Here is a 14,422-nt window from a genome sequence, read left to right as displayed (position 1 = left end):
ATAACTATATTTTATTATTAAAAAAATATTTATTATCATATGATAACATTTTCAAGACATTAATTGATTTTTTACAAAAATAACTCTTTTTTTAAGGAAATTCCCAAAATACCCCTAATTTCAAAAAAAAAAATCCCAAACTACCTCACTTTTAGGAGAAGACGTCAATTCAATTGGCGACTCCTCTTAAATACTTGAATGGAGGCACCAATTGGATTGGCTAGGGCATGTGTCCTAGTCAATCCAATTGGCGCCCATGTGTATAAGTTGATAGGAGGCGCCAATTGAATTGGCACCTCAGTGTAAAATGCAATTTTTTTGGTAAATGGTATACGTGATAGATAAATTTGAAATATGACCAATTGATATTAATAAAATTTGCCGTTTACAAAAAAAAAAACCTAATGGTGATGACCGGGATCACCTAACCGACCTCCGATCCCACATCCTCTAGCTACCCTAACACGTGGCCCTAACCCACGTTGATGATTCAATACCGGTATTTGAGCATCTGATGGGCCAGGAGCGTCACTACCAACTACAGGAGAATGCCTGTTGAGGTAGTCAGACTAGTCAGCATAGTCTTCAGTATGCATCGATGGTGTACCGCCGTAGCTGAGCTCATGACCCATGCCAGAGAAGTTGGGTTGTGGTTGACTCATTGATGGGCGAACGAGACAGTTTAAGGGAAACATGGGTGTGAACGATGCGTCGAGGAAAGGTTGGAAAGGTTGTTGGGGTGTTTGCTAGAGATATGGTTATTGGATGTTTTAGTTTTGTGAGGTTTGGGTTTCTTGGCTATGGTAGGAGGAGGGGCGGTTGGTGTTGAATGATCGTTGGGTGTTCTGGCTAAGGCGACTTTGGTAGGGTGATGGGGTGGGTGCGAAGTGATGTTGGGTCTCAGGTCGATGGTCAATTTGTTGGTGGTGGTATGGGGTATGCTCTTGATATTGGGGTTCGGTGTATGGCATGTTTTGGTTGTATGTTTGTGTGTTGGTTGAACGGAACGTTTGACGGACATGGGGTTGTGTGTATCCGGTCTGACACTGTTGTTAGGGGTTTGATGTTGAGGTGTCAGGTGTGTAAGTCATCTGACGTGGGTTGTACAAGTATATATCCTCGACGGTGAACTGAAAACCAACTGATCTGTACCAAGCCATATAAGTACGACTTGGTTTTTCTTCAGTTGGCATGACTGCGTCAGTTAAGACATGGTCATGGCGGTGCTTCCATTTGTGACACTCCGATCTTGTGAAGCTTTGCCATGGATTGAAGTTCCATTGGTCGTTAACTTTGTGCAGATTCCATTCTCCTAGGCTAGCTGGGGGATCTGGGATGTTTTGGGGCATACTGAACTGCAACTTCACACGATCACTGTTGTGCATCTCCACAATTGTGAACCATATGATCGATGTGCATGCAGTCCATACGGCCGCGTCTTCAGCGTTGACCTCATGGTCATCATCCAAATTAAGGTATGGACACCAAATGAACTGAAATGTGAAAGAAGATAGGATTATAATCTAGGTAGAAGAAGTTAACAAAATATAACGAAATAATTAAGTTATTATCCTTACATCTATCGGTCGAAGGTGATCCAACATATTGCGATACTGAGTAATACAATGTCTTGGACATCTGTTGTAACTCATACCACGTGCAGACCATATACACCAAAAAGTCAAAAAATATTAGTTAGAGATAGTAATCTTTAAAGAGGTAAGTAAAGATATAGCAATTTAAACAACTTACTTTTGTGCATACGGAAATGTGAAAGGGTTGTTGTTGACGGGTGCTAGGGACGGTAGTCTTGACCAACCCCATGCTTCTAGCAAAACAACACATTCAGAAAATGTAGATGTGCCTTTGTGTTAGTTTTTGCACAAGGAGCTATAGAGATAGGCTAGACAAGCAGATCCCCAACTGTAACTTCCTATTCTATCTACATGTCTAAGTAAAGGTAAATACATAATATGCATGCTAGAACCACTATCTCCGGGAAATAAAAACAAGCCAATTAACAGCATAATGTAACACCTAGTTTTTATTATTTGAGCATCTTCGGTAGAATGCTCATCTAAGTATAAACTATTATAGTACGACTTAAGGCGTGAAAGTAGTATACCTTGACCTCTTGTGTTATCATCTAACAAATTAGTCTCCTTATCATCTAACAAATCAGTCTCCAAGAGATCCATGCAAATTGAATTTGCAGAGTTGGTTTTACCATTAACAGCCTTACCGTCAATAGGCAGTCCCAAAAGCATGTAGACGTCTTCTAACGTCACGGTACACTCACCGATTGGGAACCAAAATGTGTGTGTCTTTGGTCGCCATCTTTCGCATAAAGCTAGAATGAATTTGTTATCTACGGACCAAGACAAAATCTTGCTTATATGACCAAAACCTGCGAGTTCAACATAAGGTTGAATCATCGGGTCCATATGAACATACTCGTGGACCCGATTCCGGAACCTTGATACATCCTATAAAAGAAATAACAAAAAACTTGACTAAGTTGGTATGTTAAAATAAAAAGGGGGTTGGTGAAGATGAAAGAAAAAAAGTTAACAAAAGAAAAAACATACATATGTTGCGATGTTTGCAACCGTTCCTCTATATGATTCGCCCATTGTGAGGATAGACATGTTGTCGGGGGGTTGGTGGAGATGAAACTACAAGAAGTTGTTGCAGATGAAATTGTAGAAGAAGTAGTGAGAGTGATGGTGTGGAAGAAGTGTTGATGGAGTGGATGTATTTATAGACAATTGAATGGGAGCATGAAAAGTTGTGCTTGCATGGTGTCTCCAATTGAATTGGCGACCATGTACAACCTTTAAGAGGTGTCGCCATTCAAATTGGCGCCTCCATAGGGACATGCATGCAATACCTAGGACTGATTGCTTGGTTTCGAGGTCTGCATGCATGCATTGACAAGGTGTCATCAAATGGATTGGCGCCCATGTGCAAGGAATGAATGGAGGCGCCAATTCATCTGGAGTGTGTGTTTGCATGTATGACACGTGGATGTCCCCTCTATTGCATATTGAACATGTCACTTCTTAGTAGCTTGCATGGTTGACACATAATTTCGTAGTAGCCTGCATGTGCGACACATCACTTCGAACTAGCTTGCATGTGCGACACGTCACTCCGAACTAGCTAACATGTGAGACACTTCACTCCCCTATTTAAGTATCTTACTATCAACATCCAAGACACTTCAATCACATTCATCTGCAGCAAGAAAATAGTTTTCATCTACACAATGTCATCTTTACCAAAATACAGTGTCAACGTTCACTACAACGGTGAAACATACGAGTATGAGTTATATGGTTTTTGTTTTCGAAACACTGATACCATTAGACTCACGATCAAGAGAAATGCAACCTTCTTGCATTTGAAATAAAGAGTACAATCCTGTATAAGATTGGGTATTATGTCAAAGATCACGTATCAAAATCCAATTTTTTTTAGAATAGTCAATGCAAGTTTTTCCCCCTTAAGGTACGAGACGATGAAGATGTTGAATACATGTTTGTTAGTCATGAACATTCAGGCTGCAACTGTATTGAGTTGTATATTACTCCTCAACCATGTATATCATCTCAGCAGTCTCAAATAACCAGTCATGATGAATCTGGTGAATTTGATCCACAATGGTCAAATGAAGTCAACCCAGAAGCAGAAGCAGAAGTGGACGTCGTTGATGAAGAAGAAGAGGAGACCCAAATACATGTTGATCACATGCTGAACAACGACATTGAAGATGATGATCAACCACCACCAATACCTCCTAGTCATGTCTATAATCCGCCTCAACATATGACAAATATGGATATGCACGACGATGAAACATCCAACAGTGTTTTCTATAATCCATATCCGAGATCAGAAGGCGAACTAAAGGTGGGAGACATGTTTCATACCAAAGAAGAATGTGTTCTAGCTATCAAAAAATTCCACATGAACAACTCTGTTGATTTTACAGTGAAACGCAATGATTCTAGAAGGTATGTTATCGAATGTCGTAACATGTTTTATAAGTTTCGTTTGGCTGTGTCTTACAAAAAGAAAAACGACTCTTGGGATTTCGCTTCAATAGACCCACCTCACAGTTGCATTGCAACTAACGTTGAACAAGATCACCGTAAACTAAGCGTTGCGTTGATATGTTAAGACATTCTGCCATTGGTTAATAAAGACCTATCAGTGAAGGTGAGTATAATTATATCCCATATCAAAACAACATATAATTATACTCCATCTTACAAGAAAACCTGGATTGTGAGGACAAAGGTTGTTGAACAAGTATTCGGCAAATGGGAGGATTCATACAAGGAATTGCCACAGTTTTTATGGGCACTAAAAACGTATGTCCCAGGAACTGTGGCAATTATGGAGACATTGCCAATGATGATTTTTCAGACGGAACCTGTGCTACAGGTAATGGAATCTTTCACCGTCTCTTTTGGGCATTTCACCCGTGCATCAAAGGTTTCGCATTCTGCAAACCTATTATTCAAATTGATGGCACTTGATTATATGGAAAATACAAGGGTACTTTGCTCATGGCGATTGCACAAGACGACAACAACAATGTCTTTCCCATTGCCTTTGCTCTGGTTGAAGGTGAAACGGCTGGTGGATGGGGTTTCTTTCTTTGACATCTCAGAACGCATGTGACTCCACAAGCCAATCTCTGTTTGATTTCTGATAGACATGTTGCCATTCAGAGTGCCTATAACAACCATGACAACGGATGGCATGATCCTCCTTCTACCCATGTTTGTTGCATCAGACACATTGCACAAAACTTCATGTGTGCTATAAAAGATAAGAATCTTCGCAAGAAGGTGGTGAATGTTGGGTATGCTCTAACTTAGCCGTCATTTCAATATTATCGTGATGAAATTAGACTGTCTAATGAAGACGGAGAGAGATGGATAAATAACATACCAGTATAGCAGTGGACAAGGGCATTTGACAGAGGTTGTCGATGGGGCCACATGACAACAAACCTTGTGGAATGCATGAACGGGGTATTCAAAGGAATTCAAAATCTGCTGATAACCGCCTTGGTAAGATCGACCTATTACATATTGGATTCTACGTTCGCAACCAGAGGTGAAAGATGGAGTGCGGTGTTAATGTCCGGGTAAGTATTCAGTGAGTGTTGCATGAAGGTCATGAAAGAGGAGAGCATCAAAGCTAGCACACACGTTGTAACAGTCTTTGACCGTCATAGGCAAAATTTTAGCGTCTAGGAAACAATGGATCACAGCGAGGGGAGACCAAATTTAGCCTATGCTGTTAGACTAAACAGAAGTTGGTGCGATTGTGGAAAATTTCAGGCCTTCCGCATTCCTTTCTCCCGTGTCATTGCAGCATGCACTTATACTCGTCAAGACACTTACAACCATTTATCTGATGTGTACAAGACTGTCATCGTCATGAATGTATATAATCAAAGCTTCTCGGTACTACCAATGGAGGAATACTAGCCTCCATATGAAGGTGATATAGTTTGACACAATGACGAGATGATAAAATGATAAGATTATGTAGTATCTGTCGTCAACCAGGACACAACAAGAACAACTGTCCCAATCGAGGAGCATCATCTGGGTCTTAAGCTTTTTGTAACATTGTATTTCTGTAACCTTCAATCATTATATATCATTAAGTTTTCGTTACAATGAGGTTCACAACAAACATCAGTACAAAATAAGCTATCTGAAAACAGAAATATTTCTAACTGATTACAACAATCAAATTGATGTCATCTCAACCGAACATCATTTCCCTAGCATCCTTATCAGTCTTCATTCGCACCCAACCAAAGATATTATCGAGTCTCTCAATACTTCTAATTTTTTTCCCTTCTGGTATTTTCCCATCTAACCAACGAACTGGCTCCCTCTTCAGTTGATCGAACGTAGTGATGTTCTAGAACAACATCAACATCTGAGGTTTGTCTCTCGCATAAATCACCTTTCCGTATCGGTGACGAACACCAAACATGATTGCCAAATGATTAATTGAGATGTGGAACAATGACTCACACAACGCATCTATTTATAACAAAAAAATTGCATTTTACACTGAGGCGTCAATCCAATTGGCGCCTCCTATCAACTTATACACAGGGGCGCCAATCCAATTGGCTAGGGCACCTGCCCTAGCCAATCCAATTGGCGCTTGCATTCAATTTTTAAGAGGAGTCGCCAATTGAATTGGCGCCTCCTCCTAAAAGTGGGGTAGTTTGAGATTTTTTTTGAAACCAGAGGTATTTTGAGAATTTCCTTGAAAAATTGGGTTATTTTCGTAAAAAATTCACATTAATTTATTCATTATCATACTTTAAATCATAATGTCATGATTAAATTATAAAAATGATAATAATCAGACAAAATTATAAATTCAATATTTATAACGTGTCATCCCTATAATAAATAAAATAAATAAAATAAATATTTGTTGGGATCAGTAAGATTCAGTTTTTGACGGGTCTAAAGTAATCATTTCATTTGAGCCCGATCGAAGGAACCATATACTATCCATATTAAGCAACTTGATCAACCGTTTGTCCACCTTTAGTATAAGAGAACACATTATAGGTGGTACAACATATGTGTTGGGGTTGATTGAAAATATACATGTTGAAGAAGTCTCACATTGCTTAGTTTTATGGAGGAATAAAGATTTCAATGTTATATATAGGATTCAAGTTCTTCATTCCAAGATGCATCAGTCAAAAACAATTTAAACTTGTATTTGACTATCTTTATTCTCTTATTCCCTTGTATTAGAGTTTGTGAGATGTAGTTAAATATTTGTTTTGGAGAGTGTGAGTGTATTGGAGGCCTCAATTAGTTGAGAGTATATTATATGTTGTAACAATTTTCACAAAGTTTTATTCTCTAGTTGTCTATTGACAACAGTCGTGGTTTTTTCTCTGGTTTTGGAGTTTCCACGTTATGTACTTGTGTTCCTCTTTTTTTCTATGTTTTGTTTATTTTTTCCGAACAATTGGTATCAAGAGTCATGGTTTGGTGGAGTATATATTTTGTAGTATGTTATGTGGTTGCGATTTTGGTTGATCTTCCACGTCAGAAAATAAATTTTATAATCTGTATTAGTTGAGAAAATTTTGTTTTGCTGCAGGAAAGGTTTTGGTTGAAATTTCAAGTTTTTCAAGTGTAATGAAGATTGACTTAGAGAAATTTGATGGAAGAATTAGGGTCGTTTGAAACACTTTTGAATTTTAGTTTTTGAAATTTATTTTTGGAATCTAATTTTAAAAAGTATTTTTAGGAAGAGAATTATCAAAAATATTTGTTTGATAAACTAGTTTTTAAAATTTGTTTTCGAAATGTGAAAATGAAAAAATTTATTTGATAGTTTAATTGTCAATACTACTTTTAATAAGAGAATAAAAATTTATTTAAATATATAATTCTTTTTAATTAATAATAAAACATATTTCTTTATCTATAAACGTAAATATAATTTAGTCACTATTTATTTAATATAAGATCTAAGAATGCATCTCAACTATTTTTTTAATATTAATTATATAATTAATAAAATATTATTTTAATAATAAGAGATTGACACATAATTTCAAACAAATAATTTAAATCATTTTAATGACATTCATCCTTACTATTTTTTTATAACTAATTGAAGGTGAGAAAAACAAGAAAGGGGGGGGGGGGGGGGGGGGGGTTTGAATTGTTTAGAAAATAAGCGCTTTTTCAAAATGAAAATCACACAAGGATTTTTATACTGGTTCGCTTATAACACAAAGCTACTCCAATCCACCCGGCCAAGGTGATTTCGCCTTCAACAAGGACTTAATCCAATAATCTTGAAAGATTGATTACAAACAACGTCTAAGAGAAAGATCTCTTAGTCCTCTCAAGTATACAGACTGCACAGAGTCACTTGAGGAAATACAACAAAGATAAAAACTTATGTAATCTAGAGTGCTTCTAAGATAAGCAAATATTACAACAGTAAGAACAAGAAGTGTTTCACGTTTCAAGCAAAAGCTTTGTGAAGATTGAGAGAATAAAACGTTTTTATGAGTGTTGATGTTTCAGTATGTTCTTGTTGTGTTGTTGTACTTGTATATTCTACACACAATGTTGATTTGCAGTCCTTTATATATAGGAGTGAAGTAGTCGTTGAAACTGATGGTCAATGCTTTGAAATAATGCCATAACTTATATAGCTTCTTGCCAAAAATGACTTTCTCTCCTTGAATGACTACTTTCCAAATATAGTTCCTTTTCATTTGAATTTGGAGTTTAACGTCTCTTTCTGCATTAGGAAATCCATTTCTAAAACTTTATTTGAAGTTAACGTTACTCTTCCTTATTTAACAATTCCATAATCAGAGTCTTCGTGTTTCTGGAGATCTTGGAATCTTGCTATCTAACTTCTGATGTTGATCTCTTTTGAGTTTTGATGGTTTCTTCAGATAGCGCTGAGAACTTCTGGAGTTTGACATACCGTTGTTCAGAGTCAGAACTTCTAGAGCGTACTTCTTGTTCAGATGCTTCTGATATTTTGCTGTTTTGCTCAGAGTTAGACTTTCTTGAACGTGTTTCTACTTCAGATGCTTCTGGTCTTCTGATAATTTGTATCTGATATGATTCTGTATCTGATGATTTCTTCCTTCTTTCCTTAGAACCCTGCACACTTAGAAACTTTTCGTTAGGGTGCCATTTTTGGTTTCATCCTTTGTTATCATCAAAATCATGGAATCTGTTGTAGAACAATTTTGTGTCTTACAATCTCCCCCTTTTGATGATGACAAAACAAACTTAATTAGCAGATGAAACATAAACAATATCAGATCAGATAGACAAGAGCTCCCCCTGAGATAGGCCAGGGAGTTCAGAAGTTCTTACCAGAGCTTCCAAGCAATGAGGTTTCTTGATACCTTCTGCAATTTCTTAAGTCTAGTGTTAGATAAAAAAATTTAAGAAAAATATGTTGCAGAGTGCTTAAGGTATTTAGACAGTATTTTCATCAGAGCTATTAATGACTTCTCCCCCTTTTTGTCAGAATCAAAAAGACATAGCAAAAAAAATAATAATTCAAGAGAAAAACATTGTATTCAGATAAAAAACAACAGAGGCAAAAGGAACAAGTAAACATCAGAAACAAAGAAAGCAAAGCAACAAGCAAACAAAATCCTAAGTGCCTAGGGGTTGGGAGACGGAGGCATTCTCTGAAGCAATTGAGCCAGCATGTTCTGAATGTTGTCGTTGATAGTGTCTTGTTTATCCATTCTGGCACGGAGTTCCTTCTGATCTTTCTTCAGTTCTTCCAGCGTCTGGAGAACCATAGGAACAACTAATGAGGACCCCCCCCCCCCCCTGAGTCAGAGCCTGCTGTGCTTCAGCAGCAGCCTTTGCTTCAGCTTCAGCAGCAGCTTGTGCTTCAGCTTCGGCAGCAGCAGCAGCATCGGCCAGAGCTTTAACTTCATCTTCCTTTACCCTTAGGATTTTAGCTTCCCTTGCTCTTTCTTCCTCCAGCCTTCTGGCTTCCTCTTCAGCTTCTCTTGCTAGTCTCTCTTCCTCCAGCCTTCTGGCTTCAGCTTCTCTTGCAAGTCTTTCCTGGAGTCTTGCCTCAACATCTCTGATGTAGCCATTTCTGACTTGCTCAGAGATGTTCTTCAGCTTAAAAGCCTCAGAGGTCATCCAGCCAATGACTCTGTTCCAGTGTGTCCTTACAGAGTCAGGATCATCACTGACTTCAGAGTTAATGGTCAGAGACTTGACCTTTTGTACTGAAGCCCCTGCGACCAGCATTATGGCTTCCTCAAGGGTAGGTACGGAAAGGTTAGGTTCAGAGGTTTGAGGTGAAGAGGTTGGAGGGCTGAGATTTAATGTTAGAGGTTCAGGTTCAGCTTCAGGTTCAGGTTCAGGTTCAGGTTCAGCGGAGGTGTTTGGAGGGATGATATCAGAGGTGTGGAGGTCAGAGGGTTGAGTTTCAGAAGGTTGGTCTTTAGAAGGAATGTTGGTTGTTTGTTCTGGGGGAGGTGAAGTTGCTTCAGATTGTGTTGGTTGTTGTGAAGCAAGGTTTTGAGCCTGAATTTGGGATAAGGTTGGAGAGTTAGGGTCAGAGTATTCTGGGTCAGAGGAGAGGTCAAGGTATGGAGGTGATTCTGGGGCTGAAGATGATGAAGAGGAAGTGGTAGTGTGAGCAAGATTAAAATTGGGTAGAGGTTATGAGGTTCTGGTTGTAGAAGGTGGGGTTTCAAAGGATGTGTATATAGGTGGTGTTGGGAGAGGATTAGAAGAAGCCATAAGTTGTTCAGAGGGAATAGAGGGAGCAGACTTACCAGTAGATATTTGCAGATGTGCTGGAGATCTTATTTCAGAGGTTTCTCCTATCCTTGCTCTCTTTGCCTTTGAAGACTTATTCTTAGAGGGACCTCTTTTGAATCTGACAAAGTCTTCTTCTGAATCTAGACAATCGTCCAATCTGAGGGATGTAGGCTCTGGGTTTCATGTGGTTTCTGGTCTCCCTTACAGAGTCTCTGAGATATCTGAAGAGAAGTGCAGGAAGGCAGAGCTTCACACCCTTGTGAATGCAATACAGAATGCACTTCTGATCTGTATTGATGTAGTCAGAGGAGTTTGATGTTGAGCGATGATGAATGGTTCCCAGAATGATCTTGAGCCATACTCTGAGGTTCTGATGAAGTTCTTTGTTCTTTGAAGGATTTCCTTCAGTGTTGAGTTTGAAGATGGTTGGATTGATTTCTTTAGCAATGCGCCTTGACCTAGGGTTGATGTTGTAAATCCTTTTTCCTCCAGTTTTCTCCATGTTCAGTAAAGAAGCAATTGACTTTTCAGTAATCACTATCTTTACCCCCAATACGAAGGAGACGATGAAATGGTCATCAGCATCAGCAAATCTCCAGAATTCTTTGATGAGATTTGGGTAAACAGGGCCATAAAGCCTTTGGAAGTAGTTTTCCCACCCTTGTAGACGGAGTTCTTCAGTAAGATCTACTCCATTTCTCCTCATGTTGTCGAAGTCCACCAGTGTTTCACATAACACTTCCAGTCCCTCAAAGGGAGTTGCTAGGTTAATATGAGGTTAACGATCAAGAACATGGGGTTCCTTGTATACTGGAGTAATGGAAACGCCTGTAACCGTTGGATTTGGAATGCTTGAACTTTGGGCAGTGGTGTTGGATTCCATTTGTTGAGAAAAATTGAAAACTTGTTGTTGTTGAGCATCCATAGTTGATGAAGAAGAAGGTGAAGATGAAGTGTTTGCAAAAATGCTTCAGAGAGGGTTTGAGAGTGAGTGAGAGTGATAAGTGTGTGAAATGTGAGAAAAATGTTTAAATACCCTAAACGAAAACACATGCAAAACGACACACTATTCAGCGTTAGCACAAAGCACAAGTTAGCACGCTTGGGGGAAAAATGATTAAGGCTCATTAATGAATGTCTAATCCCAACAGTATGCACACTGCTCGAGGAGATCTCAATCGTCTGACCTTTGAATTTCTTCTGGACAGCTGTCTAGAAGTTCCAAGGTTAGACGCTAAGTGCTCCACGTGTTTTGATGTATCTGATCTTCAGGAATACCAAAGGATTGGTTCCTGGAGATTTCTAACTCAGATATCTTCTTAACTGGTAGAAGTATCAGAGTCAGAGGCAGAAGCACATTTGTTTATGTCAGAGTCTCATTTTACATCTTCAGAGCCACACTTCAATCTGGGCAATTTTGTATGTTCAGATTTTCTAAGATAAAAAGAAATTTATCTTCAGCTAGAGGCTTAGTAAAGATATCTGCCCATTGATGATCTGTATCAATGAACTTCAATGTTACTATCCCTTTCTGAACATAGTCTCTGATAAAATGATGTTTTATTTCAATGTGTTTAGCTCTGGAATGTAGAATGGGATTCTTACTTAGACAAATGGCAGCAGTATTATCATAAAAGATAGGAATGTTACTCTCGAAGATTTGCAGATCTTCTAACTGATGCTTCATCCAGAGCATCTGAGTTGTGCACAATGATGCTGAGATGTATTCTGCTTTTGCAGTTGATAGAGCGATAGTTGACTGTCTTTTGCTAGCCCAGGATATCAGATTGTTTCCCAGAAGCTGGCAATTTCCAGATGTGCTTTTTCGTTCTAGTCTATCTCCTGCATAATCTGCATCACAGTAACCCGAAAGTCTATACTCTGATGTTTTCTTATACATCAGGCCCAGGTTAGGAGTTCCTTTCAGATACTTGAGAATTCTCTTAACTGTTGTTAAATGAGATTCTCTAGGATCTGATTGGAATCTGGCACAGAGACAGACACTAAAGAGAATATCAGGACGAGTAGCAGTCAGATAGAGAAGAGAGCCTATCATACCTCGATAGAGCTTCTGACAAACCTTTGCGCTTACTTCTTCCTTTTCAAGAATGCATGTCGGATGCATGGGAGTTTTTGCAGAGTTGCAGTCAGCCATGTCAAATTTCTTCAGAACATCTTTAATATATTTGCTTTGATGAACATATGTAATTTCTGAAGTTTGGTTAATTTGAATTCCCAGAAAGAACTTTAGTTCTTGCATTAAGCTCATTTCAAATTCTGCCTGCATTAACTCAGAGAATTCTTGACAAACAGAGGCGTTAACTGAACCAAAATAATATCATCAACGTATATCTGGCATATCATGAGATCATTGTTAAGGTTCTTACAGAAGAGTGTGGAATCAACTTTCCCTCTGATAAAATTGTGTTCCAGAAGAAAATTGCTTAAACGTTCATACCAAGCTCTGGGAGCTTGTTTAAGTCCATATAAAGATTTTTTAAGTTTAAAAACATGTTCTGGAAAATTTGGATTTTCAAAACCTGGAGGTTGGTTGACATACACTTCTTCTGATATATAACCATTAAGGAATGCACTCTTGACATCCATTTGATATAATTTAATAGAATGGTTAATAGCAAAAGATACAAGAAGACGAATAGATTCTAACCTTGCGACTGGAGCAAAGGTTTCATTATAGTCAATACCTTCTTGTTGACTATAACCTTGAGCTACCAGTCGAGCTTTGTTTTTGACGACTTCTCCTTTCTCATTTAGCTTGTTTCTGAATACCCATCTGGTTCCAATAACGTGAGTGCCTCTGGGCTTTGGAACAAGATCCCAGACATCATTCTTTGTGAATTGATCTAATTCTTCTTGCATGGCTGAAACCCAGTCGTTATCTTGAAGTGCTTCATCACAGGACGTAGGCTCAATCAGAGACACTAGTCCCAGAGGAGTATCTTCAGAGGTCCTGAAGGTAGATCTGGTTCTGACAGGTTCGTCCTTGTTTCCCAGAATCAAATCTTCAGATACGTTGATACGACTTTTAACTTTCTTTGGGATTTCTGGGGATTTAATTTCTTCAGAGTTCTGAGTGACAGTTGCTTCTGGAGTTTTATCAGATCCTGCAAGAGTGATTTCTAAATCTGCAAAATTTTCAACTAGCTTTGACTTTTCAGGGTCAAGCTTATCATCAAATCTGACATGAATTGATTCTTCCACAATTTTGGTTTCTGTGTTGTATACTTTGTAGCCTTTAGAGCGTTCTGAGTATCCTAACATAATACCTTTCTGTGCTTTGGAATCGAACTTGTTCAGATGTTCTTTAGTGTTTAAGATAAAGCAAGAACATCCAAAAGGATGAAAATATGAAATGTTTGGTTTTCTTCCTTTACACAGATCATAGGGAGTCTTTTCCAGAATAGGTCTTATAGAGATTTTATTCTGAATGTAACACGCTGTATTTACAGCTTCTGCCCAAAAGTGCTTTGCCACATTAGTTTCATTGATCATGGTTCTGGCCATCTCTTGGAGTGTCCTATTCTTCCTCTCTACAACTCCGTTTTGTTGTGGAGTTCTAGGGCAGGAGAAATCATGGGATATTCCATTAGAGTCAAATAATTCCTCAAAATCTTTGTTTTCAAATTCTCCACCATGATCACTTCTGACTCTAATAATTTTAGAGTCAAATTCTTTTTGCACTTTGGAGCAGAAACTAGTGAATACAGAGTGAGACTCACTCTTGTGCTTTAGGAATTTCACCCATGTCCAACGACTGTAATCATCAACAATGACTAGTCCATACTTCTTTCCATTGACTGATGCTGTTTTCACAGGACCAAATAAGTCAATGTGGAGAAGTTCCAGAGGCTTAGAGGTAGAAACAACATTTTTCTTTTTAAAGGATGTTTTTGAAAATTTTCCTTTCTGACATGCTTCACACAGAGCATCTGAAGAAAACTTCAGTTTAGGTAGGCCTCTGACTAACTCGAGTTTATTTAGCTGAGAAAGTTTCCTCATGCTAATGTGGCCCAAGCGTCTATGCCACACCCATTGCTCTTCGTGAACAGTCA

This window comes from Lathyrus oleraceus, chromosome 4, assembly GCF_024323335.1.
Source record: "Lathyrus oleraceus cultivar Zhongwan6 chromosome 4, CAAS_Psat_ZW6_1.0, whole genome shotgun sequence".
Classification (NCBI taxonomy): domain Eukaryota; kingdom Viridiplantae; phylum Streptophyta; class Magnoliopsida; order Fabales; family Fabaceae; genus Lathyrus; species Lathyrus oleraceus.
The sequence above is the reverse complement of the archived record's forward strand: the minus strand, read 5'-3'. Positions refer to the sequence as shown.